The sequence below is a fragment of the Arachis hypogaea genome, chromosome 12, assembly GCF_003086295.3.
Source record: "Arachis hypogaea cultivar Tifrunner chromosome 12, arahy.Tifrunner.gnm2.J5K5, whole genome shotgun sequence".
NCBI classification, from domain to species: Eukaryota; Viridiplantae; Streptophyta; class Magnoliopsida; order Fabales; family Fabaceae; genus Arachis; species Arachis hypogaea.
In genome coordinates, this window is record NC_092047.1 from 58,114,993 (window position 1) to 58,138,342 (window position 23,350).

Sequence of the window (23,350 nt, forward strand, 5' to 3'; positions counted from 1 at the left end):
GCAAGATTTAAGTTTGGTGTTGTGATGCCAAGGCATCATGGCTTGTTTTTCTATGCTTTTTCAGTAGATTTTAATTTAGTTTTCATACAATTTCTGTTGATAAAGGAGCAAAAGCATGAAAAATCTCTGCATGAAACAAAATCTCAAAGATAAGTGAATCTTAGTTAATATATAGGGTAAATAAGATGAAATAGATCACACTAAGTGAAGTTATGATCTTTGAGCAATATTAGCACACTTAGTATAGTAGATTTTATCTTGTATGTTACTTTGATACATTTATTTGTTTAATGATAGGCAAATTAGAAGCAGAGAAGCAGAGAAAAGCAGAGTTGGAGAGCCAACATTGGTATCAACGATGGAGTAAACGTTGGCAATGAACCAACGCTGTAAGGAAAAATTGAAGAAGCAACGTTGAAGGGAACATTGGTGATCCAACGTTACCCCCAACGTGCGCGAAATGAAGCCTGGAAAAATAGACAGCCACGCGTACACGTACTTCACGTGTACGCATGAGAAGTGCAAAATCAGAGGCCACACGTACGCATGAACAGAGAAAAGTTGACAAGCCACGCTGATGAGCGGATAATTTATACGCTTTTTGGCATTGTTTTTAGCATGTTTTTAGTAGGATCTAGTTACTTTTAGGGATGTTTTCATTAGTTTTTATGTTAAATTCACATTTCTGGACTTTACTATGAGTTTGTGTGTTTTTCTGTGATTTCAGGTATTTTCTGGCTGAAATTGAGGGACTTGAGCAGAAATCAGATTCAGAGGTTGAAGAAGGACTGCTGATGCTGTTGGATTCTGACCTCCCTGCACTCAAAGTGGATTTTCTGGAGCTACAGAACTCGAAATGGCGCGCTTCCAATTGAGTTGGAAAGTAGACATCCAGGGCTTTCCAGCAATATATAATAGTGCATACTTTGGCCAAGAATTGACGACGTAAACTGGCGTTCAACGCCAGCCTTCTGCCCAAATCTGGCGTCCAGCGCCAGAAAAGGATCCAAAACCAGAGTTGAACGCCCAAACTGGCACAGAAACTGGCGTTCAACTCCACAAATGGCCTCTGCACGTGCAACACTTAGGCTCAGCCCAAACACACACCAAGTGGGCCCCGAAAGTGGATTTATGCATCAATTACTTACTCATGTAAACCCTAGTAGCTAGTTTATTATAAATAGGACCTTTTACTATTGTATTAGGCATCTTTGGATTACCTTATGATCCTTTGATCACGTTTTAGGGGGCTGGACATCTCGGCCATGCCTGGACCTTCACTTATGTATTTTTAACGGTAGAGTTTCTACACTCCATAGATTAAGGTGTGGAGCTCTGCTGTTCCTCAAAGATTAATGCAAAGTACTACTGTTTTCTATTCAATTCATCTTATTTCGCTTCTAAGATATCCATTCGCACCCAAGAACGTGATGAAGGTGATGATTATGTGTGACGCTCATCACCATCTCCCCTATGAACACGTGCCTGACAACCACTTCCGTTCTACATGAAATAAGCTAGAATGAATATCTCTTAGATCTCCTAACCAGAATCTTCGTGGCGTAAGCTAGAATGATGGCGGCATTCAAGAGAATCCGGAAAGTCTAAACCTTGTCTGTGGTATTACGAGTAGGATTCAATGATTGAATGACTGTGACGAGCTTCAAACTCGCGAGTGCTGGGCGTTAGTGACAGACGCAAAAGGAGGGTGAATCCTATTCCAGCATGATCGAGAACCGACAGATGAATAGCCGTGCCGTGATAGGGTGCGTGAGCATATTATTCACTGAGAGGAGGGGATGTAGCCACTGACAACGGTGATGCCCTTGCATAAAGCCAGCCATGGAAAGGAGTAAGACTGATTGGATGAAGATAGCAGGAAAGCAGAGGTTCAGAGGAACGAAAAGCATCTCCATTCGCTTATCTGAAATTCGTACCAATGATTTACATAAGTATCTCTATCCCTATTTTATTATATAATATTCGAAAACACCATTATCACTTTATATCTGCCTGACTGAGATTTACAAGGTGACCATAGCTTGCTTCATACCAACAATCTCCGTGGGATTCGACCCTTACTCACGTAAGGTATTACTTGGACGACCCAGTGCACTTGCTGGTTAGTTGTATCGAAGTTGTGACAAATTATGAATGTGTAATCACGATTACGCATACTAAGTTGCTCACGTGCCAGGAATAGTTTGAGCCTGGACATCACAATTTCGTGCACCAAGTTTTTGGCGCCGTTGCCGGGGATTGTTTGAGTTTGGACAACTGACGGTTCATCTTGTTGCTCAGATTAGGTAATTTTCTTTTTGTTTTCTTTTCAAAATTTTTTTCAAAAATCTTTCAAAATTTTCTCCTTTGTTTTCGAAAAAAAAAAAATTTAAAAAAAAAATGTTTTCAAAAATATATTTTTCTTCAACATTTTTAAGAATGAATTCTAGTGTTTCATGTAACATGGTTTAGATTGGCTGGCTATTAAGCCATGTCCAATTCCCAGGATTTTGATTGAGGACTATGAATTCATTACTTCCTTTTTCCCAAATATTTTCGAAAAAATTAAAATAAAAATACAAAAAAATCATAAAATCATAAAAAAATATATATATTTTGTGTTTCTTGTTTGAGTCTTGAGTCATGTTATAAGTTTGGTGTCAATTGCATGTGCATCTTGCATTTTTCGAAAATTCATGCATTCATGGTGTTCTTCATGATCTTCAAGTTGTTCTTGGTAAGTCTTCTTGTTTGATCTTGATGAATTTTTGTTTTGTGTCTTTTCATGTTTATCATATGCATTCTTGAATTCTTAATGTCTAAGCATTAAAAAATTCTAAGTTTGGTGTCTTGCATGTTTTCTTTGCATTAAAAATTTTTCAAAAATATGTTCTTGATGTTCATCATAATCTTCATAGTGTTCTTGGTGTTCATCTTGACATTCATAGCATTCTTGCATGCATTCATTGTTTTGATCTAAAAATTTCATGCATTGCATAATTTTCATGTTTTCATAAAAATTCAAAAAAAATAAAAAAAATATCTTTCCCTTTTTCTCTCATCAAATTCGAAAATTTGAGTTGACTTTTTCAAAAATTTTTAAAATCAAATTGTTTCTCATGAGTCAAATCAAATTTTCAATTTGAAAATCTTATCTTTTTCAAAATCTTTTTCAAAATTCAAATCTTTTTCAAAATTCATGGTTATTTTCGAAAATTCCAAAAAAATAATTTTCAAAAACCTTTTTCTTATTTTATATCATAATTTTCGAAAATAACATAATCAATTAATGTTTTGATTCAAAAATTTGAAGTTTGTTACTTGCTTGTTAAGAAAGATTCAAACTTTAAGTTCTAGAATCATATCTTGTGATTTCTTATGAATCAAGTCATTAATTGAGATTTTAAAAATCAAATCTTTTTCAAAACTAATTTCTATCATATCTTTTCAAAAATATCTTCTTATCTTATCTTTTTCAAAAATATCTTTTCAAAATATCTTTTCTAACTTCCTAACCTCTTATCTTTTAAAAATTTGTTTCAACTAACTAACTAACTTTTTGTTTGTTTCTTAACTTTTTCAAAACTACCTAACTAACTCTCTCTCTCTAATTTTCGAAAATATCTTCCCTCTTTTTCAAAAATTTCTTTTTAATTAACTAATTATTTTTATTTTTATTTTTGATTTCAAAAATTTTCGAAAAAAAAAATATACTAAACATTTTTCAAAAACTATTTTCAAAAATCACTAACTCCTTTTCAAAATTAATTTTCGAAAATTCCCTCCTTCTCTCTCATCTTAATTTATTTATTTATTCATCTACTAACATCTCTTCCTCACATCATCACCAAATTCGAACCCCCTCTTCTATCTGTGTTCGAATTTCTTCTTCTTTTTTTTCTACTAACAATAGGGAACCTCTTTACTGTGACATAGAGGATTCCTCTTCTTTTCTTGTTCTCTTCTCTTTCTTATGAGTAGGGACAGAGAAAAAGGTATTCTTGTTGAAGCTGATCCAGAACCTGAAAGGACTCTGAAGAGAAAATTAAGAGAAGCTAAATTACAACAATCCAGAGACAACTTGATTGAAAATTTCGAACAAGTAAAGGAAATGGCAGCCGAACCCAACAACAATGCAAGGAGAATGCTTGGTGACTTTACTGCACCTAATTCCAATTTACATGGAAGAAGCATCTCCATTCCTGCCATTGGAGCAAACAACTTTGAGCTGAAACCTCAGTTAGTTTCTCTGATGCAGCAGAACTGCAAGTTTCATGGACTTCCATCTGAAGATCCTTTTCAGTTCTTAACTGAATTCTTGCAGATATGTGATACTGTTAAGACTAATGGAGTAGATCCTGAAGTCTATAGGCTCATGCTTTTCCCTTTTGCTATAAGAGACAGAGCTAGATTATGGTTGGATTCTCAACCCAAAGATAGCCTGAACTCTTGGGATAAGCTGGTCACGGCTTTCTTAGCCAAGTACTTTCCTCCTCAAAAGCTGAGCAAGCTTAGAGCGGATGTTCAAACCTTCAGACAGAAAGAAGGTGAATCCCTCTATGAAGCTTGGGAAAGATACAAACAGTTGACCAAAAAGTGTCCTTCTGACATGCTTTCAGAATGGACCATCCTGGATATATTCTATGATGGTTTATCTGAGCTATCAAAGATGTCACTGGACACTTCTGCAGGTGGATCCATTCACCTAAAGAAAACGCCTGCAGAAGCTCAAGAACTCATTGACATGGTTGCTAATAACCAGTTCATGTACACTTCTGAAAGGAATCATGTGAATAATGGGACGCCTATGAAGAAGGGAGTTCTTGAAGTTGATACTCTGAATGCCATATTGGCTCAGAATAAAATATTGACTCAGCAAGTCAATATGATCTATCAGAGTCTGCATGGAGTGCAAGCTGCATCCAACAGTACTCAAGAGGCATCTTCTGAAGAAGAAGCCTATGATCCTGAGAACCCTGCAATAGCAGAGGTAAATTATTTAGGTGAACCTTATGGAAACACCTATAACTCAACATGGAGAAATCATCCAAATTTCTCATGGAAGGATCAAAAGCCCCAACAAGGCTTTAATAATGGTGGAAGAAACAGGTTTAGCAATAGCAAGCCTTTTCCATCATCAACTCAGCAACAGACAGAGAACTCTGAACAAAATGCTTCTAATTTAGCAAACTTAGTCTCTGATCTATCTAAGGCCACTGTAAGTTTCATGAATGAAACAAGATCTTCCATTAGAAATCTGGAAGCACAAGTGGGCCAGCTGAGTAAAAGGATCACTGAAATCCCTCCTAGTACTCTCCCAAGCAATACAGAAGAGAATCCAAAAGGAGAGTGCAAGGCCATTGACATAAGCGCCATGGCCGAACCTGTGAGGAGAGGAGAGGACGTGAATCCCAAGGAGGAAGACCTCCTGGGACGTCCAGTGGTCAATAAGGAGCTTCCCTCTGAGGAACCAAAGGATTCTGAGGCTCATCTAGAGACCATATAGATTCCATTGAACCTCCTTATGCCCTTCATGAGCTCTGATGAGTATCCCTCTTCTGAAGAGAATGAGGATGTTACTGAAGAGCAAGCTACCAAGTTCCTTGGTGCAATCATGAAGCTGAATGCCAAACTATTTGGCATTGATACTTGGGAAGTTGAACCTCCCTTGTTCATCAATGAACTAAGTGATCTGGATCAACTGACAGTGCCTCAGAAGAGACAGGATCCTGGAAAGTTCATAATACCCTGCACCATAGGCACCATGGTCTTTAAGGCTCTGTGTGACCTTAGTTCAGGAATAAACCTCATGCCCCTCTCTGTAATAGAGAAACTGGGAATCTATGGGGTGTAAGCTGCTAAAATCTCATTAGAGATGGCAGACAGCTCTAGAAAACAGGCTTATGGACAAGTAGAGGACGTGTTAGTAAAGGTTGAAGGCCTTTACATCCCTGCTGATTTCATAGTCCTGGATACTGGAAAGGAAGAGGATGAATCCATCATCCTAGGAAGACCTTTCCTGGCCACAGCAAGAGCTGTGATTGATGTTGACAGAGGTGAAATATTCCTTCAATGGAATGAGAACTCCCTTGTGTTTAAAACTCAAGGATCTCCCTCTGCAACCATGGGGAGGAAGTAGCAAAAGCTTCTCTCCAAGCAGAGTCAACCAGAGCCCCCACAGTTAAAATCTAAGTTTGGTGTTGGGAGGCCACAACCAAACTCTAAGTTTGGTGTTGAACTCCCATATCCAAACTCTAAGTTTGGTGTTGGAGAGTCTCAACAAAGCTCTGCACATCTGTGAGGCTCCATGAGAGCCCACTGTCAAGCTATTGATATTAAAGAAGCGCTTGTTGGGAGGCAACCCAATGTTTATCTAATTCTTATTTTTATTGTTTTTCATGTTTTCTTAGGTTCATGATCATGTGGAGTCACAAAATAAACAAAAAATTCAAAAACGGAATCAAAAACAGCAAAAGAAAAATCACACCCTGGAGGAGCATCTGTCTGGCGTTCAAACGCCAGAACAGAGCATAGTTCTGGCGCTGAACGCCCAGAACAAGCATGGTTCTGGCGTTCAACGCCAGAAATGGCAGCAAATGGGCGTTGAACGCCCAAAATGGGCACCAACCTGGCGCTGAACGCCCAGAGTTGTGTGCAAGGGCATTTTGCATGCCTAAATTGGTGCAGGGATGTAAATGCCTTGACACCTCAAGATCTGTGGACCTCACAGGATCACCTCAGGATCTGTGGACCCCACAGGATCCCCACCTACCTCCACTCACTCTCTTCTCTCTTCTCAATCATCCTCTATTCCCAATAAACACTCTTCCCTATTAACTCTTTACCACTCACATCCAAACACCCACTTTCCTTCAAAATTCAACATCTCTTTCCCACCCAATCCCACCCATATGGCCGAATACACATCTCCCTCCATCTCCTCCATATCTTCTTCTTATTCTTCTATTCTTTCTTCTTTTGCTCGAGGGCGAGCAACATTCTAAGTTTGGTGTGGTAAAAAGCATAGCTTTTTTGTTTTTTCCATAACCATTGATGGCACCTAAGGCCAGAGAAGCCTCTAGAAAGAGGAAAGGGAAGACAAAAGCTTCCATCAAGGGTCTATAGCTCAGTGGTAGAACATTTGACTGCAAATCAAGAGATCCCTGAGATACCTCAGGGGATACATTTTCTTCCACACAATTATTGGAAGCAACTAAGGGTGGAACATCAAGAGCACTCCATCATCCTTCATGAAATCAGAGAAGATCTAAAAGCAATGAAGGAGGAGCAGCAAAGACAAGGAAGAGACATAGAAGAGCTCAAGGACATCACTAAGGTGGACTCATTCCTTGTTCTTACTTTCTCTATTTTTCATTTTCTATGTTATATGCTTATCTATGTTTGTGTCTTCATTACATGATCATTAGTAGTAGTAACTATGTCTTAAAGTTATAAATGTCCTATGAATCCATCACCTCTCTTAAAAAAAATGTTTTAAATCAAAAGAACAAGAAGTACATGAGTTTTGAATTTATCCTTGAACTTAGTTTAATTATATTGATGTGGTGACAATGCTTCTTGTTTTCTGAATGTATGCTTGAACAGTGCATATGTCTTTTGAAGTTGTTGTTTAAGAATGTTAAATATGTTGGCTCTTGAAAGAATGATGACTAGGAGACATGTTATTTGATAATCTGAAAAATCATAAAAATGATTCTTGAAGCAAGAAAAAGCAGCAAAGAACAAAGCTTGCAGAAAAAAAATAAAAAAAAATAGGCGAAAAAAAATAGAAAGAAAAAGAAAAAGCAAGCAGAAAAAGCCAAAAGCTCTTAAAACCAAGAGGCAAGAGCAAAAAGCCAATAACCCTTAAAACCAAAAGGCAAGGGCAAATAAAAAGGATCCCAAGGCTTTGAGCATCAGTGGATAGGAGGGCCTAAAGGAATAAAATCCTGGTCTAAGCGGCTAAACCAAGTTGTCCCTAACCATGTGCTTGTGGCGTGTAGGTGTCAAGTGAAAACTTGAGACTGAGCGGTTAAAGTCAAGGTCCAAAGCAAAAAAAGAGTGTGCTTAAGAACCCTGGACACCTCTAATTGGGGACTTTAGCAAAGCTGAGTCACAATCTGAAAAGGTTCACCCAATTATGTGTCTGTGGCATTTATGTATCCGGTGGTAATACTGGAAAACAAAGTGCTTAGGGCCACGGCCAAGACTCATAAAATAGTTGTGTTCAAGAATCATCATACTGAACTAGGAGAATCAATAACACTATCTGAACTCTGAGTTCCTATAGATGCCAATCATTCTGAACCTCAATGGATAAAGTGAGATGCCAAAATTATTCTAGAGGCAAAAAGCTATAAGTCCCGCTCATATGATTGAAGCTCTGTTTCATTGATAATTTGGAAATTATAGTATATTCTATTCTTTTTATCCTATTTGATTTTCAGTTGCTTGGGGACAAGCAACAATTTAAGTTTGGTGTTGTGATGAGCGGATAATTTATACGCTTTTTGGCATTGTTTTTAGCATGTTTTTAGTAGGATCTAGTTACTTTTAGGGATGTTTTCATTAGTTTTTATGTTAAATTCACATTTCTGGACTTTACTATGAGTTTGTGTGTTTTTCTGTGATTTCAGGTATTTTCTGGCTGAAATTGAGGGACTTGAGCAGAAATCAGATTCAGAGGTTGAAGAAGGACTGCTGATGCTGTTGGATTCTGACCTCCCTGCACTCAAAGTGGATTTTCTGGAGCTACAGAACTCGAAATGGCGCGCTTCTACTTGCGTTGGAAAGTAGACATCCAGGGCTTTCCAGCAATATATAATAGTGCATACTTTGGCCAAGAATTGACGATGTAAACTGGCGTTCAACGCCAGCCTTCTGCCCAAATCTGGCGTCCAGCGCCAGAAAAGGATCCAAAACCAGAGTTGAACGCCCAAACTGGCACAGAAACTGGCGTTCAACTCCACAAATGGCCTCTGCACGTGCAACACTTAGGCTCAGCCCAAACACACACCAAGTGGGCCCCGAAAGTGGATTTATGCATCAATTACTTACTCATGTAAACCCTAGTAGCTAGTTTATTATAAATAGGACCTTTTACTATTGTTTTAGGCATCTTTGGATTACCTTATGATCCTTTGATCACGTTTTAGGGGGCTGGACATCTCGGCCATGCCTGGACCTTCACTTATGTATTTTTAACGGTAGAGTTTCTACACTCCATAGATTAAGGTGTGGAGCTCTGCTGTTCCTCAAAGATTAATGCAAAGTACTACTGTTTTCTATTCAATTCATCTTATTTCGCTTCTAAGATATCCATTCGCACCCAAGAACGTGATGAAGGTGATGATTATGTGTGACGCTCATCACCATCTCCCCTATGAACACGTGCCTGACAACCACTTCCGTTCTACATGAAATAAGCTAGAATGAATATCTCTTAGATCTCCTAACCAGAATCTTCGTGGCGTAAGCTAGAATGATGGCGGCATTCAAGAGAATCTGGAAAGTCTAAACCTTGTCTGTGGTATTACGAGTAGGATTCAATGATTGAATGACTGTGACGAGCTTCAAACTCGCGAGTGCTGGGCGTTAGTGACAGACGCAAAAGGAGGGTGAATCCTATTCCAGCATGATCGAGAACCGACAGATGAATAGCCGTGCCGTGATAGGGTGCGTGAGCATATTATTCACTGAGAGGAGGGGATGTAGCCACTGACAACGGTGATGCCCTTGCATAAAGCCAGCCATGGAAAGGAGTAAGACTGATTGGATGAAGATAGCAGGAAAGCAGAGGTTCAGAGGAACGAAAAGCATCTCCATTCGCTTATCTGAAATTCGTACCAATGATTTACATAAGTATCTCTATCCCTATTTTATTATATAATATTCAAAAACACCATTATCACTTTATATCTGCCTGACTGAGATTTACAAGGTGACCATAGCTTGCTTCATACCAACAATCTCCGTGGGATTCGACCCTTACTCACGTAAGGTATTACTTGGACGACCCAGTGCACTTGCTGGTTAGTTGTATCGAAGTTGTGACAAATTATGAATGTGTAATCACGATTACGCATACTAAGTTGCTCACGTGCCAGGAATAGTTTGAGCCTGGACATCACAATTTCGTGCACCAAGTTTTTGGCGCCGTTGCCGGGGATTGTTTGAGTTTGGACAACTGACGGTTCATCTTGTTGCTCAGATTAGGTAATTTTCTTTTTGTTTTCTTTTCAAAATTTTTTTCAAAAATCTTTCAAAATTTTCTCCTTTGTTTTCGAAAAAAAAAATTTTAAAAAAAAAATGTTTTCAAAAATATATTTTTCTTCAACATTTTTAAGAATGAATTCTAGTGTTTCATGTAACATGGTTTAGATTGGCTGGCTATTAAGCCATGTCCAATTCCCAGGATTTTGATTGAGGACTATGAATTCATTACTTCCTTTTTCCCAAATATTTTCGAAAAAATTAAAATAAAAATACAAAAAAAATCATAAAATCATAAAAAATATATATATTTTGTGTTTCTTGTTTGAGTCTTGAGTCATGTTATAAGTTTGGTGTCAATTGCATGTGCATCTTGCATTTTTCGAAAATTCATGCATTCATGGTGTTCTTCATGATCTTCAAGTTGTTCTTGGTAAGTCTTCTTGTTTGATCTTGATGAATTTTTGTTTTGTGTCTTTTCATGTTTATCATATGCATTCTTGAATTCTTAATGTCTAAGCATTAAAAAATTCTAAGTTTGGTGTCTTGCATGTTTTCTTTGCATTAAAAATTTTTCAAAAATATGTTCTTGATGTTCATCATAATCTTCATAGTGTTCTTGGTGTTCATCTTGACATTCATAGCATTCTTGCATGCATTCATTGTTTTGATCTAAAAATTTCATGCATTGCATAATTTTCATGTTTTCATAAAAATTCAAAAAAAATCAAAAAAATATCTTTCCCTTTTTCTCTCATCAAATTCGAAAATTTGAGTTGACTTTTTCAAAAATTTTTAAAATCAAATTGTTTCTCATGAGTCAAATCAAATTTTCAATTTGAAAATCTTATCTTTTTCAAAATCTTTTTCAAAATTCATGGTTATTTTCGAAAATTCCAAAAAAATAATTTTCAAAAACCTTTTTCTTATTTTATATCATAATTTTCGAAAATAACATAATTAATTAATGTTTTGATTCAAAAATTTGAAGTTTGTTACTTGCTTGTTAAGAAAGATTCAAACTTTAAGTTCTAGAATCATATCTTGTGATTTCTTATGAATCAAGTCATTAATTGAGATTTTAAAAATCAAATCTTTTTCAAAACTAATTTCTATCATATCTTTTCAAAAATATCTTCTTATCTTATCTTTTTCAAAAATATCTTTTCAAAATATCTTTTCTAACTTCCTAACCTCTTATCTTTTAAAAATTTGTTTCAACTAACTAACTAACTTTTTGTTTGTTTCTTAACTTTTTCAAAACTACCTAACTAACTCTCTCTCTCTAATTTTCGAAAATATCTTCCCTCTTTTTCAAAAATTTCTTTTTAATTAACTAATTATTTTTATTTTTATTTTTGATTTCAAAAATTTTCGAAAAAAAAAAATATACTAAACATTTTTCAAAAACTATTTTCAAAAATCACTAACTCCTTTTCAAAATTAATTTTCGAAAATTCCCTCCTTCTCTCTCATCTTAATTTATTTGTTTATTCATCTACTAACATCTCTTCCTCACATCATCACCAAATTCGAACCCCCTCTTCTATCTGTGTTCGAATTTCTTCTTCTTTTTTTTCTACTAACAATAGGGAACCTCTTTACTGTGACATAGAGGATTCCTCTTCTTTTCTTGTTCTCTTCTCTTTCTTATGAGTAGGGACAGAGAAAAAGGTATTCTTGTTGAAGCTGATCCAGAACCTGAAAGGACTCTGAAGAGAAAATTAAGAGAAGCTAAATTACAACAATCCAGAGACAACTTGATTGAAAATTTCGAACAAGTAAAGGAAATGGCAGCCGAACCCAACAACAATGCAAGGAGAATGCTTGGTGACTTTACTGCACCTAATTCCAATTTACATGGAAGAAGCATCTCCATTCCTGCCATTGGAGCAAACAACTTTGAGCTGAAACCTCAGTTAGTTTCTCTGATGCAGCAGAACTGCAAGTTTCATGGACTTCCATCTGAAGATCCTTTTCAGTTCTTAACTGAATTCTTGCAGATATGTGATACTGTTAAGACTAATGGAGTAGATCCTGAAGTCTATAGGCTCATGCTTTTCCCTTTTGCTATAAGAGACAGAGCTAGATTATGGTTGGATTCTCAACCCAAAGATAGCCTGAACTCTTGGGATAAGCTGGTCACGGCTTTCTTAGCCAAGTACTTTCCTCCTCAAAAGCTGAGCAAGCTTAGAGCGGATGTTCAAACCTTCAGACAGAAAGAAGGTGAATCCCTCTATGAAGCTTGGGAAAGATACAAACAGTTGACCAAAAAGTGTCCTTCTGACATGCTTTCAGAATGGACCATCCTGGATATATTCTATGATGGTTTATCTGAGCTATCAAAGATGTCACTGGACACTTCTGCAGGTGGATCCATTCACCTAAAGAAAACGCCTGCAGAAGCTCAAGAACTCATTGACATGGTTGCTAATAACCAGTTCATGTACACTTCTGAAAGGAATCATGTGAATAATGGGACGCCTATGAAGAAGGGAGTTCTTGAAGTTGATACTCTGAATGCCATATTGGCTCAGAATAAAATATTGACTCAGCAAGTCAATATGATCTATCAGAGTCTGCATGGAGTGCAAGCTGCATCCAACAGTACTCAAGAGGCATCTTCTGAAGAAGAAGCCTATGATCCTGAGAACCCTGCAATAGCAGAGGTAAATTATTTAGGTGAACCTTATGGAAACACCTATAACTCAACATGGAGAAATCATCCAAATTTCTCATGGAAGGATCAAAAGCCCCAACAAGGCTTTAATAATGGTGGAAGAAACAGGTTTAGCAATAGCAAGCCTTTTCCATCATCAACTCAGCAACAGACAGAGAACTCTGAACAAAATGCTTCTAATTTAGCAAACTTAGTCTCTGATCTATCTAAGGCCACTGTAAGTTTCATGAATGAAACAAGATCTTCCATTAGAAATCTGGAAGCACAAGTGGGCCAGCTGAGTAAAAGGATCACTGAAATCCCTCCTAGTACTCTCCCAAGCAATACAGAAGAGAATCCAAAAGGAGAGTGCAAGGCCATTGACATAAGCGCCATGGCCGAACCTGTGAGGAGAGGAGAGGACGTGAATCCCAAGGAGGAAGACCTCCTGGGACGTCCAGTGGTCAATAAGGAGCTTCCCTCTGAGGAACCAAAGGATTCTGAGGCTCATCTAGAGACCATATAGATTCCATTGAACCTCCTTATGCCCTTCATGAGCTCTGATGAGTATCCCTCTTCTGAAGAGAATGAGGATGTTACTGAAGAGCAAGCTACCAAGTTCCTTGGTGCAATCATGAAGCTGAATGCCAAACTATTTGGCATTGATACTTGGGAAGTTGAACCTCCCTTGTTCATCAATGAACTAAGTGATCTGGATCAACTGACAGTGCCTCAGAAGAGACAGGATCCTGGAAAGTTCATAATACCCTGCACCATAGGCACCATGGTCTTTAAGGCTCTGTGTGACCTTAGTTCAGGAATAAACCTCATGCCCCTCTCTGTAATAGAGAAACTGGGAATCTATGGGGTGTAAGCTGCTAAAATCTCATTAGAGATGGCAGACAGCTCTAGAAAACAGGCTTATGGACAAGTAGAGGACGTGTTAGTAAAGGTTGAAGGCCTTTACATCCCTGCTGATTTCATAGTCCTGGATACTGGAAAGGAAGAGGATGAATCCATCATCCTAGGAAGACCTTTCCTGGCCACAGCAAGAGCTGTGATTGATGTTGACAGAGGTGAAATATTCCTTCAATGGAATGAGAACTCCCTTGTGTTTAAAACTCAAGGATCTCCCTCTGCAACCATGGGGAGGAAGTAGCAAAAGCTTCTCTCCAAGCAGAGTCAACCAGAGCCCCCACAGTTAAAATCTAAGTTTGGTGTTGGGAGGCCACAACCAAACTCTAAGTTTGGTGTTGAACTCCCATATCCAAACTCTAAGTTTGGTGTTGGAGAGTCTCAACAAAGCTCTGCACATCTGTGAGGCTCCATGAGAGCCCACTGTCAAGCTATTGATATTAAAGAAGCGCTTGTTGGGAGGCAACCCAATGTTTATCTAATTCTTATTTTTATTGTTTTTCATGTTTTCTTAGGTTCATGATCATGTGGAGTCACAAAATAAACAAAAAATTCAAAAACGGAATCAAAAACAGCAAAAGAAAAATCACACCCTGGAGGAGCATCTGTCTGGCGTTCAAACGCCAGAACAGAGCATAGTTCTGGCGCTGAACGCCCAGAACAAGCATGGTTCTGGCGTTCAACGCCAGAAATGGCAGCAAATGGGCGTTGAACGCCCAAAATGGGCACCAACCTGGCGCTGAACGCCCAGAGTTGTGTGCAAGGGCATTTTGCATGCCTAAATTGGTGCAGGGATGTAAATGCCTTGACACCTCAAGATCTGTGGACCTCACAGGATCACCTCAGGATCTGTGGACCCCACAGGATCCCCACCTACCTCCACTCACTCTCTTCTCTCTTCTCAATCATCCTCTATTCCCAATAAACACTCTTCCCTATTAACTCTTTACCACTCACATCCAAACACCCACTTTCCTTCAAAATTCAACATCTCTTTCCCACCCAATCCCACCCATATGGCCGAATACACATCTCCCTCCATCTCCTCCATATCTTCTTCTTATTCTTCTATTCTTTCTTCTTTTGCTCGAGGGCGAGCAACATTCTAAGTTTGGTGTGGTAAAAAGCATAGCTTTTTTGTTTTTTCCATAACCATTGATGGCACCTAAGGCCAGAGAAGCCTCTAGAAAGAGGAAAGGGAAGACAAAAGCTTCCATCAAGGGTCTATAGCTCAGTGGTAGAACATTTGACTGCAAATCAAGAGATCCCTGAGATACCTCAGGGGATACATTTTCTTCCACACAATTATTGGAAGCAACTAAGGGTGGAACATCAAGAGCACTCCATCATCCTTCATGAAATCAGAGAAGATCTAAAAGCAATGAAGGAGGAGCAGCAAAGACAAGGAAGAGACATAGAAGAGCTCAAGGACATCACTAAGGTGGACTCATTCCTTGTTCTTACTTTCTCTATTTTTCATTTTCTATGTTATATGCTTATCTATGTTTGTGTCTTCATTACATGATCATTAGTAGTAGTAACTATGTCTTAAAGTTATAAATGTCCTATGAATCCATCACCTCTCTTAAAAAAAATGTTTTAAATCAAAAGAACAAGAAGTACATGAGTTTTGAATTTATCCTTGAACTTAGTTTAATTATATTGATGTGGTGACAATGCTTCTTGTTTTCTGAATGTATGCTTGAACAGTGCATATGTCTTTTGAAGTTGTTGTTTAAGAATGTTAAATATGTTGGCTCTTGAAAGAATGATGACTAGGAGACATGTTATTTGATAATCTGAAAAATCATAAAAATGATTCTTGAAGCAAGAAAAAGCAGCAAAGAACAAAGCTTGCAGAAAAAAAATAAAAAAAAAAATAGGCGAAAAAAAATAGAAAGAAAAAGAAAAAGCAAGCAGAAAAAGCCAAAAGCTCTTAAAACCAAGAGGCAAGAGCAAAAAGCCAATAACCCTTAAAACCAAAAGGCAAGGGCAAATAAAAAGGATCCCAAGGCTTTGAGCATCAGTGGATAGGAGGGCCTAAAGGAATAAAATCCTGGTCTAAGCGGCTAAACCAAGTTGTCCCTAACCATGTGCTTGTGGCGTGTAGGTGTCAAGTGAAAACTTGAGACTGAGCGGTTAAAGTCAAGGTCCAAAGCAAAAAAAGAGTGTGCTTAAGAACCCTGGACACCTCTAATTGGGGACTTTAGCAAAGCTGAGTCACAATCTGAAAAGGTTCACCCAATTATGTGTCTGTGGCATTTATGTATCCGGTGGTAATACTGGAAAACAAAGTGCTTAGGGCCACGGCCAAGACTCATAAAATAGCTGTGTTCAAGAATCATCATACTGAACTAGGAGAATCAATAACACTATCTGAACTCTGAGTTCCTATAGATGCCAATCATTCTGAACCTCAATGGATAAAGTGAGATGCCAAAATTATTCTAGAGGCAAAAAGCTATAAGTCCCGCTCATATGATTGAAGCTCTGTTTCATTGATAATTTGGAAATTATAGTATATTCTATTCTTTTTATCCTATTTGATTTTCAGTTGCTTGGGGACAAGCAACAATTTAAGTTTGGTGTTGTGATGAGCGGATAATTTATACGCTTTTTGGCATTGTTTTTAGCATGTTTTTAGTAGGATCTAGTTACTTTTAGGGATGTTTTCATTAGTTTTTATGTTAAATTCACATTTCTGGACTTTACTATGAGTTTGTGTGTTTTTCTGTGATTTCAGGTATTTTCTGGCTGAAATTGAGGGACTTGAGCAGAAATCAGATTCAGAGGTTGAAGAAGGACTGCTGATGCTGTTGGATTCTGACCTCCCTGCACTCAAAGTGGATTTTCTGGAGCTACAGAACTCGAAATGGCGCGCTTCCAATTGCGTTGGAAAGTAGACATCCAGGGCTTTCCAGCAATATATAATAGTGCATACTTTGGCCAAGAATTGACGATGTAAACTGGCGTTCAACGCCAGCCTTCTGCCCAAATCTGGCGTCCAGCGCCAGAAAAGGATCCAAAACCAGAGTTGAACGCCCAAACTGGCACAAAAACTGGCGTTCAACTCCACAAATGGCCTCTGCACGTGCAACACTTAGGCTCAGCCCAAACACACACCAAGTGGGCCCCGAAAGTGGATTTATGCATCAATTACTTACTCATGTAAACCCTAGTAGCTAGTTTATTATAAATAGGACCTTTTACTATTGTATTAGGCATCTTTGGATTACCTTATGATCCTTTGATCACGTTTTAGGGGGCTGGCCATCTCGGCCATGCCTGGACCTTCACTTATGTATTTTTAACGGTAGAGTTTCTACACTCCATAGATTAAGGTGTGGAGCTCTGCTGTTCCTCAAAGATTAATGCAAAGTACTACTGTTTTCTATTCAATTCATCTTATTTCGCTTCTAAGATATCCATTCGCACCCAAGAACGTGATGAAGGTGATGATTATGTGTGACGCTCATCACCATCTCCCCTATGAACACGTGCCTGACAACCACTTCCGTTCTACATGAAATAAGCTAGAATGAATATCTCTTAGATCTCCTAACCAGAATCTTCGTGGCGTAAGCTAGAATGATGGCGGCATTCAAGAGAATCCGGAAAGTCTAAACCTTGTCTGTGGTATTCCGAGTAGGATTCAATGATTGAATGACTGTGACGAGCTTCAAACTCGCGAGTGTTGGGCGTTAGTGACAGACGCAAAAGGAGGGTGAATCCTATTCCAGCATGATCGAGAACCGACAGATGAATAGCCGTGCCGTGATAGGGTGCGTGAGCATATTATTCACTGAGAGGAGGGGATGTAGCCACTGACAACGGTGATGCCCTTGCATAAAGCCAGCCATGGAAAGGAGTAAGACTGATTGGATGAAGATAGCAGGAAAGCAGAGGTTCAGAGGAACGAAAAGCATCTCCATTCGCTTATCTGAAATTCGTACCAATGATTTACATAAGTATCTCTATCCCTATTTTATTATATAATATTCGAAAACACCATTATCACTTTATATCTGCCTGACTGAGATTTACAAGGTGACCATAGCTTGCTTCATACCAACAATCTCCGTGGGATTCGACCCTTACTCACGTAAGGTATTACTTGGACGACCCAGTGCACTTGCTGGTTAGTTGTATCGAAGTTGTGACAAATTATGAATGTGTAATCACGATTACACATACCAAGTTGCTCACGTGCCAGGAATAGTTTGAGCCTGGACATCACAATTTCGTGCACCACACGCGTACGCGTAAAAAGTGAAGAATTGACAAAGCACGCACACACACGCGTGGGTAGAACGTTGGCCCAACAACACTATCTCCAACGCTCATCTCAACGTGGAAAATGCAAGGGTCACATGTACGCGTGACCAGAAAAGCTTTGGAGGGAACATTTGCATGCCAACATTGACACAAACGCTGAAGACAGGGTCTGGGAGCAGAATTTTAATGCTTCAACATCACTTAAGGCCTCAATATACCCCTGCATCATGCAAGCAAGCTGAGCCCATCAATTATCACTCATCCAAGGCACAAGAGGGATCTAGATTAGGAACTTTAATTCATTTTGTAATTTGTATTTTCATCTTTGTAAGCCTATATATAGGTAGTAGCTGGATTGGAGAAATTATTCTGGATTGGAGGGGAGTCCAGAATCATTCATCCATATCCCCTGACATACACCTTTCATGCACTTTTCTTTCTTTTCTTTTCTTTTTTGTTAGTTTAATTTTCGTTTTTAATTTCCATTATGAATTTGAAGTTTCACTTCTAGTTCTATTTCTTCATCTTCTTCTTTATTCTGCACTTTCTTTCTTTTCTGTTAATTAGAACAATGAACTGAACTAACTCTTCATTGGGTTAGAGAGATCTATTCTTATTTAATGGATCAATTGTAATTTTCATAATTCTTTCTCTGTCTTTTCTCTTGGTCTTACTAGAAAGCTTTTGACCTTCATTCAATTGAACAATTGTCTCGACGGAGAAATTGTTCATAATTGGATTTCCTCGGAACCTTGACAGAGGAATGAGGAAATCATGCTAGAAAGGCTTTCTCACATTGGATTAGGTTGGGGGTTGGATGGATATTGTGACATTTAATCCTACCAATACTTTGATCTATCAAGGTGTGTGGTATAATCAGTGACCAAGTTTCATCTCTTCCTATGAACAATTAAACCAAGACATTGGAAAATTGTTCAAGCTTAGAAAGATTGGTGAGCCAAGACATTGGGATCCAATCACTTAAGATTGCCAAGAAGATCAATGAATGCATTGAGTGAGGAAGAGATGAAGATGAACTTGATCCGGAGAATTACAATATCTCTTGATCCCAATGTTCATTTTATTTTTCTTCTTTTACTTTCTGTCATTTACTTCCTACACTTTACATTTATGTCAATTTACTTTTTTGCACTTTACTGCTTTTATTTACTTGATGCAATTTACTTTCCTGCTGCTTATCACTCCAAACTGAATCGTCTAACTAGGCTAATCAATTAACTATTGATTGCTTAATCCTTTAATCCTAGTGGGATCGACCTCACTCTTTAGTGAGTTTTATTACTTGATACGACCCGGTGCACTTGCCGGTAGTTATTGCGCGGAACTTATTATTTTTTTTTTCGTGTATCAGGGCCATGGAAGTGGATTTTAGCACTAAAAGGCTGTTTTACCCTTCTTATGTAATCCTTAGTCATTAGTCTAGTATTTATTTAAGAACTTTTACATGATTCGAAGAGACGATGATGCGTGAGTGATGCGCATAAACTTGTTATGCTACGATTTAGGAAATTGCACAATCGGCAAAATTCCTTCCGGCAAGTGCACCGGTTATCGTCAAGTAAAAACTCACAATAGAGTGAGGTCGAATCCCACAAGGATTGGTTGAATGAGCAATTCGGATTAGAAGTGTGTCTAGTTGAGCGGAATCAAGAATTAGATGAGAGTTGCGGAATGTAAAATTGGCGGGAAACGTAAATGGCAAGAAATTGAAATTGCGGAATCTTAAATTGCATGAATTAAAGAGCGAAAAGCTAAATTGCTGAAATTAAAAGGGAATAGGGGTGATTGCATGAATTGAATTGCAGAATGTAAAGAGAAAGTGGAAATCGGAGATGGGGAATTCATTGGGTTTTAGGAGATATTGAGATCTCCGAATCAAAATATTTTTATCTCTTCCTCAACCAATGCGTTCATTGAATTTTTGCTTGGCAATCTTATATGATTGGATCCCAATCCCTTGGTTCACCAATTCTCTCTAAAAACAAACAAATTTCCAATCCCTTGGCTTAAATGTTCATAAGAAGAGATGATGCTCGATCACTGATTATACCACACAGTTTCATGAACCACAATTTGGTAGGATTACATGTCACAATATCCATCCAAACCCCAATCCAATTCACTGTGAGAAAGCTTCTCTAGCATGAATCCTCCATTCCTTTCCCAAGGTTCCGAAGGATTCCAATTATGGGTAGTTTCTTTCCCAAGACAACTACCCAATGGAATTAGATCGAGAAGCTTTCTAACAAAATTCAAGAGAAAAGATTGAAGAAGAAGATAAAACTATTATTGATTCATTGAATTACAATAGAGCTCCCTAACCCAATGAAAGGGGGTTTAGTGAGTCATAGCTCTGAATTCAATTACAAAAGTATGAAAACTTCCAAAATGAAAAGGTAAAAAAAAGTGCCTCTAACTTAAATTCTATCCTATTTATACACTTTCTTCATTGAGCTTCTGTTGTGTTTCTTGGGCTTTGAGGCCTCTCCCTGCTTTCTTTTTGCTTTGGGTTTATGATCCATAATCTTGATGAGGCTGCTGATCCAAATTCTGTAACATTCATTGAGCCAACTTAGTGATAATCAAGTAATGACACATGACTCAACAAATTGAAATTCCAGACTCATCAATCCTTCAGGCCCAATCCCATAAACCATGATATTCAATTGGGTTTCATACCAGAGTAAGTTTAAGTTAATGTTTGTGCTCAAATGCTAACTTAAACTGCAATATTTTTGGCCCAGAAACCTTTTCCAAGAGTGGCGTTTAAGATGCAGTTTAAGCTTAAACTGCAGCTTAAACGCCAGACACTTCCAGTGATGCCTTTTGTGGAAGCACGTTTAAGCTTCAGTTTAAGGTTAAACTGAAGCTTAAACGTGGAGATAGGAAAAGCAGCCCTGGAGGTCGAACACGTTTAAGCTCCAGTTTAAGGTTAAACTGGAGCTTAAACGTGGAAATAGAGAAAGCCATCCTGGAGGTCGAACACGTTTAAGCTCCAGTTTAAGGTTAAACTGGAGCTTAAACGTGGAAGCGGAGAAAGCAACCCCTGGAGGTCGAACACGTTTAAGCTCCAGTTTAGGGTTAAACTGGAGCTTAAACGTGGAAATGGAGAAAGCAACCCTGGAGGAGAAAACTTGGTCGAACACGTTTAAGCTCCAGTTTAAGGTTAAATTGGAGCTTAAACGTGGAAATGGCTCCCTGGTGCATTTTCCATTTCTGGCGTTTAACTTCCAGTTTAAGGTTAAACTGGAGGTTAAACGCCACTTTCACCCTTTCCTCAGCTTTTATGATTTTGGCCGTTTAAGTTCCAGTTTAAGCTTAAACTGGAACTTAAACTCCACATGTGATATTCAAGCTTCCTTTATTGATTTTTGTTGCTTCCTTGCCTAGCCTCTTCTTTCCTGAAATCATCCAAACAACTGCATCAAAGTCTTGCAAATTTTCATGAGAATCTTCCATTCATAGCATTCAAGTAATATAACTAAAAACTCATGAAATTTGCATAAAAATCATACTGTTTGGATGGTTCATTGCTTTGTTATTCTTTTAACCATTCTTGGTTACTTTAAGCTCAAGAAAGTGCATAAAACAACTAAAACTAACAGAAAAATGCTAGTGAAACTAGCCTAAGATGCCTTGGCATCACAACACCAAACTTAATACTTGCTTGTCCCTAAGCAAGTCCTGAGTTATTTGAGAAGAAAGTATGAAACAGAAAGCAATTACATTGGCTATATTAGCAAGCATTTGAAGTTCATCAGAAGGGTTTTATGCAGAAAGTTGCAGCATCACTTTTTCATTCTTATCAGGTAAGATTATCACTTTTTCATTGCATCCATCAAACACTGCTATGGCCTCTTGTTATTCTTATGTCCTTGGCACTTTTCTCTTCTTTGTTTTTCTTTTCTTTTTCTTAGAGCTCCTTTGCTCCTTGTTTGCTTAGTGTCATGTGTTGCACAAGCCTTTGGCATTTTCTTTTTCTTATCAGTGCACTACACATATCCACTCCAGGCATTTTAGTTCACATTTCTTCTTGAGACATTGGTGTCCAGCACCTCTTTATGTGACTAAATGTTTTGTATTTAGGTTGCTCTTGATAATGGACTTTTGGTTGATAATCCCGGGTTAGTTAACCCAAGTTACCAAGTGTTGAAACACTCCTCAGAACCTATTCATCCAAGCATATCCTTAATACATAAACACCACAGACATTTGTCTCAGAAGTTCAAACCATTGGTGCCTAGCTTATTTTCTCAATTTTTTTGCTTTTTGGTTGCCCTTTTTTTTCAGTGGCTTTTTCTTCTTCTTTTCTTTCTTTTTCATGGCCAAAGACATTTATTCCTCAAGATCCATAGACAGTTTTCAAATTCTACACAAAAAATGATAATTCTACACTTTATTTCCAGTGATCTTACTAAACAATCAAGCATGCATACCACCACTTAATTCTACTTGATTTGTCACTAATTGAGCCAAGTTACTTTTGTTCAAACTTTTCTTTTATTTTTGGAAACAGAACAAGCATGGCAAGCATTTGTTTAAGAAGGTGAAGTTATATCCAAACATCTAGGCATTCACTTTATTCAAAGCATTAAACAGACAAACATACTAGAAACTTTACATTCCAGAAAGATTCAACAATTTCAGTTTATACCAGAACAAGCATGCTTTTGTTTGCCCTTTTTAAAGAATTGTCAAGGAACAACACCACCTTGTGAAATTTCTTATTTTCTCTTTGTTGCCAGGAACAATTTGATTTCTCCTTCTTCTCCTAGTTGTTGCTTCATGTTCTTTCTAAGATCCTTGTTTCCTTTCCTGCAAAGAGTGATGAAGTTGCTTGCTTCTCAAGCACTTGAGTGGTTAGCTCAACTATGTATGGGCAAGTGTCTGAGTCTTAAGTTGGTGTGTGAACACCAAACTTAGTCTCCTACTTACTTCTCTGTTCTTTGAATCCTTGAGTTCTCCTTGGAATGAAGTTGCTGCTAAGGATTTTAAGCATTTCTGTGATTGCTTAGAATGGTTGTTCCTTTCATATAATTCAAAGGTTGTTGTGTTCAGTTGATCTTTTTGGTGGAACACCAAACTTAGAGTCACACATTCCCCTTTGAATTATTGATCCACGAATTCATTGTTTGGTGTGAAACACCAAACTTAATTCTTTGCAATGCACAGAAACTACTTCACCCTTTTTATTGAAACAAATAAAAGAAACAGCAAAGGGATATTACCTCAGGTTGGGTTGCCTCCCAACAAGCGCTTCTTTAACGT

At 38.0% G+C, this 23,350-nt stretch overlaps 2 non-coding genes across 2 annotated transcripts; both read right to left on the reverse strand.

Annotated features, from left to right (window-relative positions):
* Window positions 1-4,507: 4,507 nt before the first annotated feature.
* Window positions 4,508-4,615, reverse strand: LOC112731467 (small nucleolar RNA R71). The gene has a single exon (XR_003167242.1). It is a non-coding gene; the product is annotated as a small nucleolar RNA R71 (small nucleolar RNA).
* A 7,783-nt stretch (window positions 4,616-12,398) lies between these two features.
* Window positions 12,399-12,506, reverse strand: LOC112731468 (small nucleolar RNA R71). Its single transcript, XR_003167243.1, has one exon. It is a non-coding gene; the product is annotated as a small nucleolar RNA R71 (small nucleolar RNA).
* Between the last annotated feature and the right edge of the window lie 10,844 nt (window positions 12,507-23,350).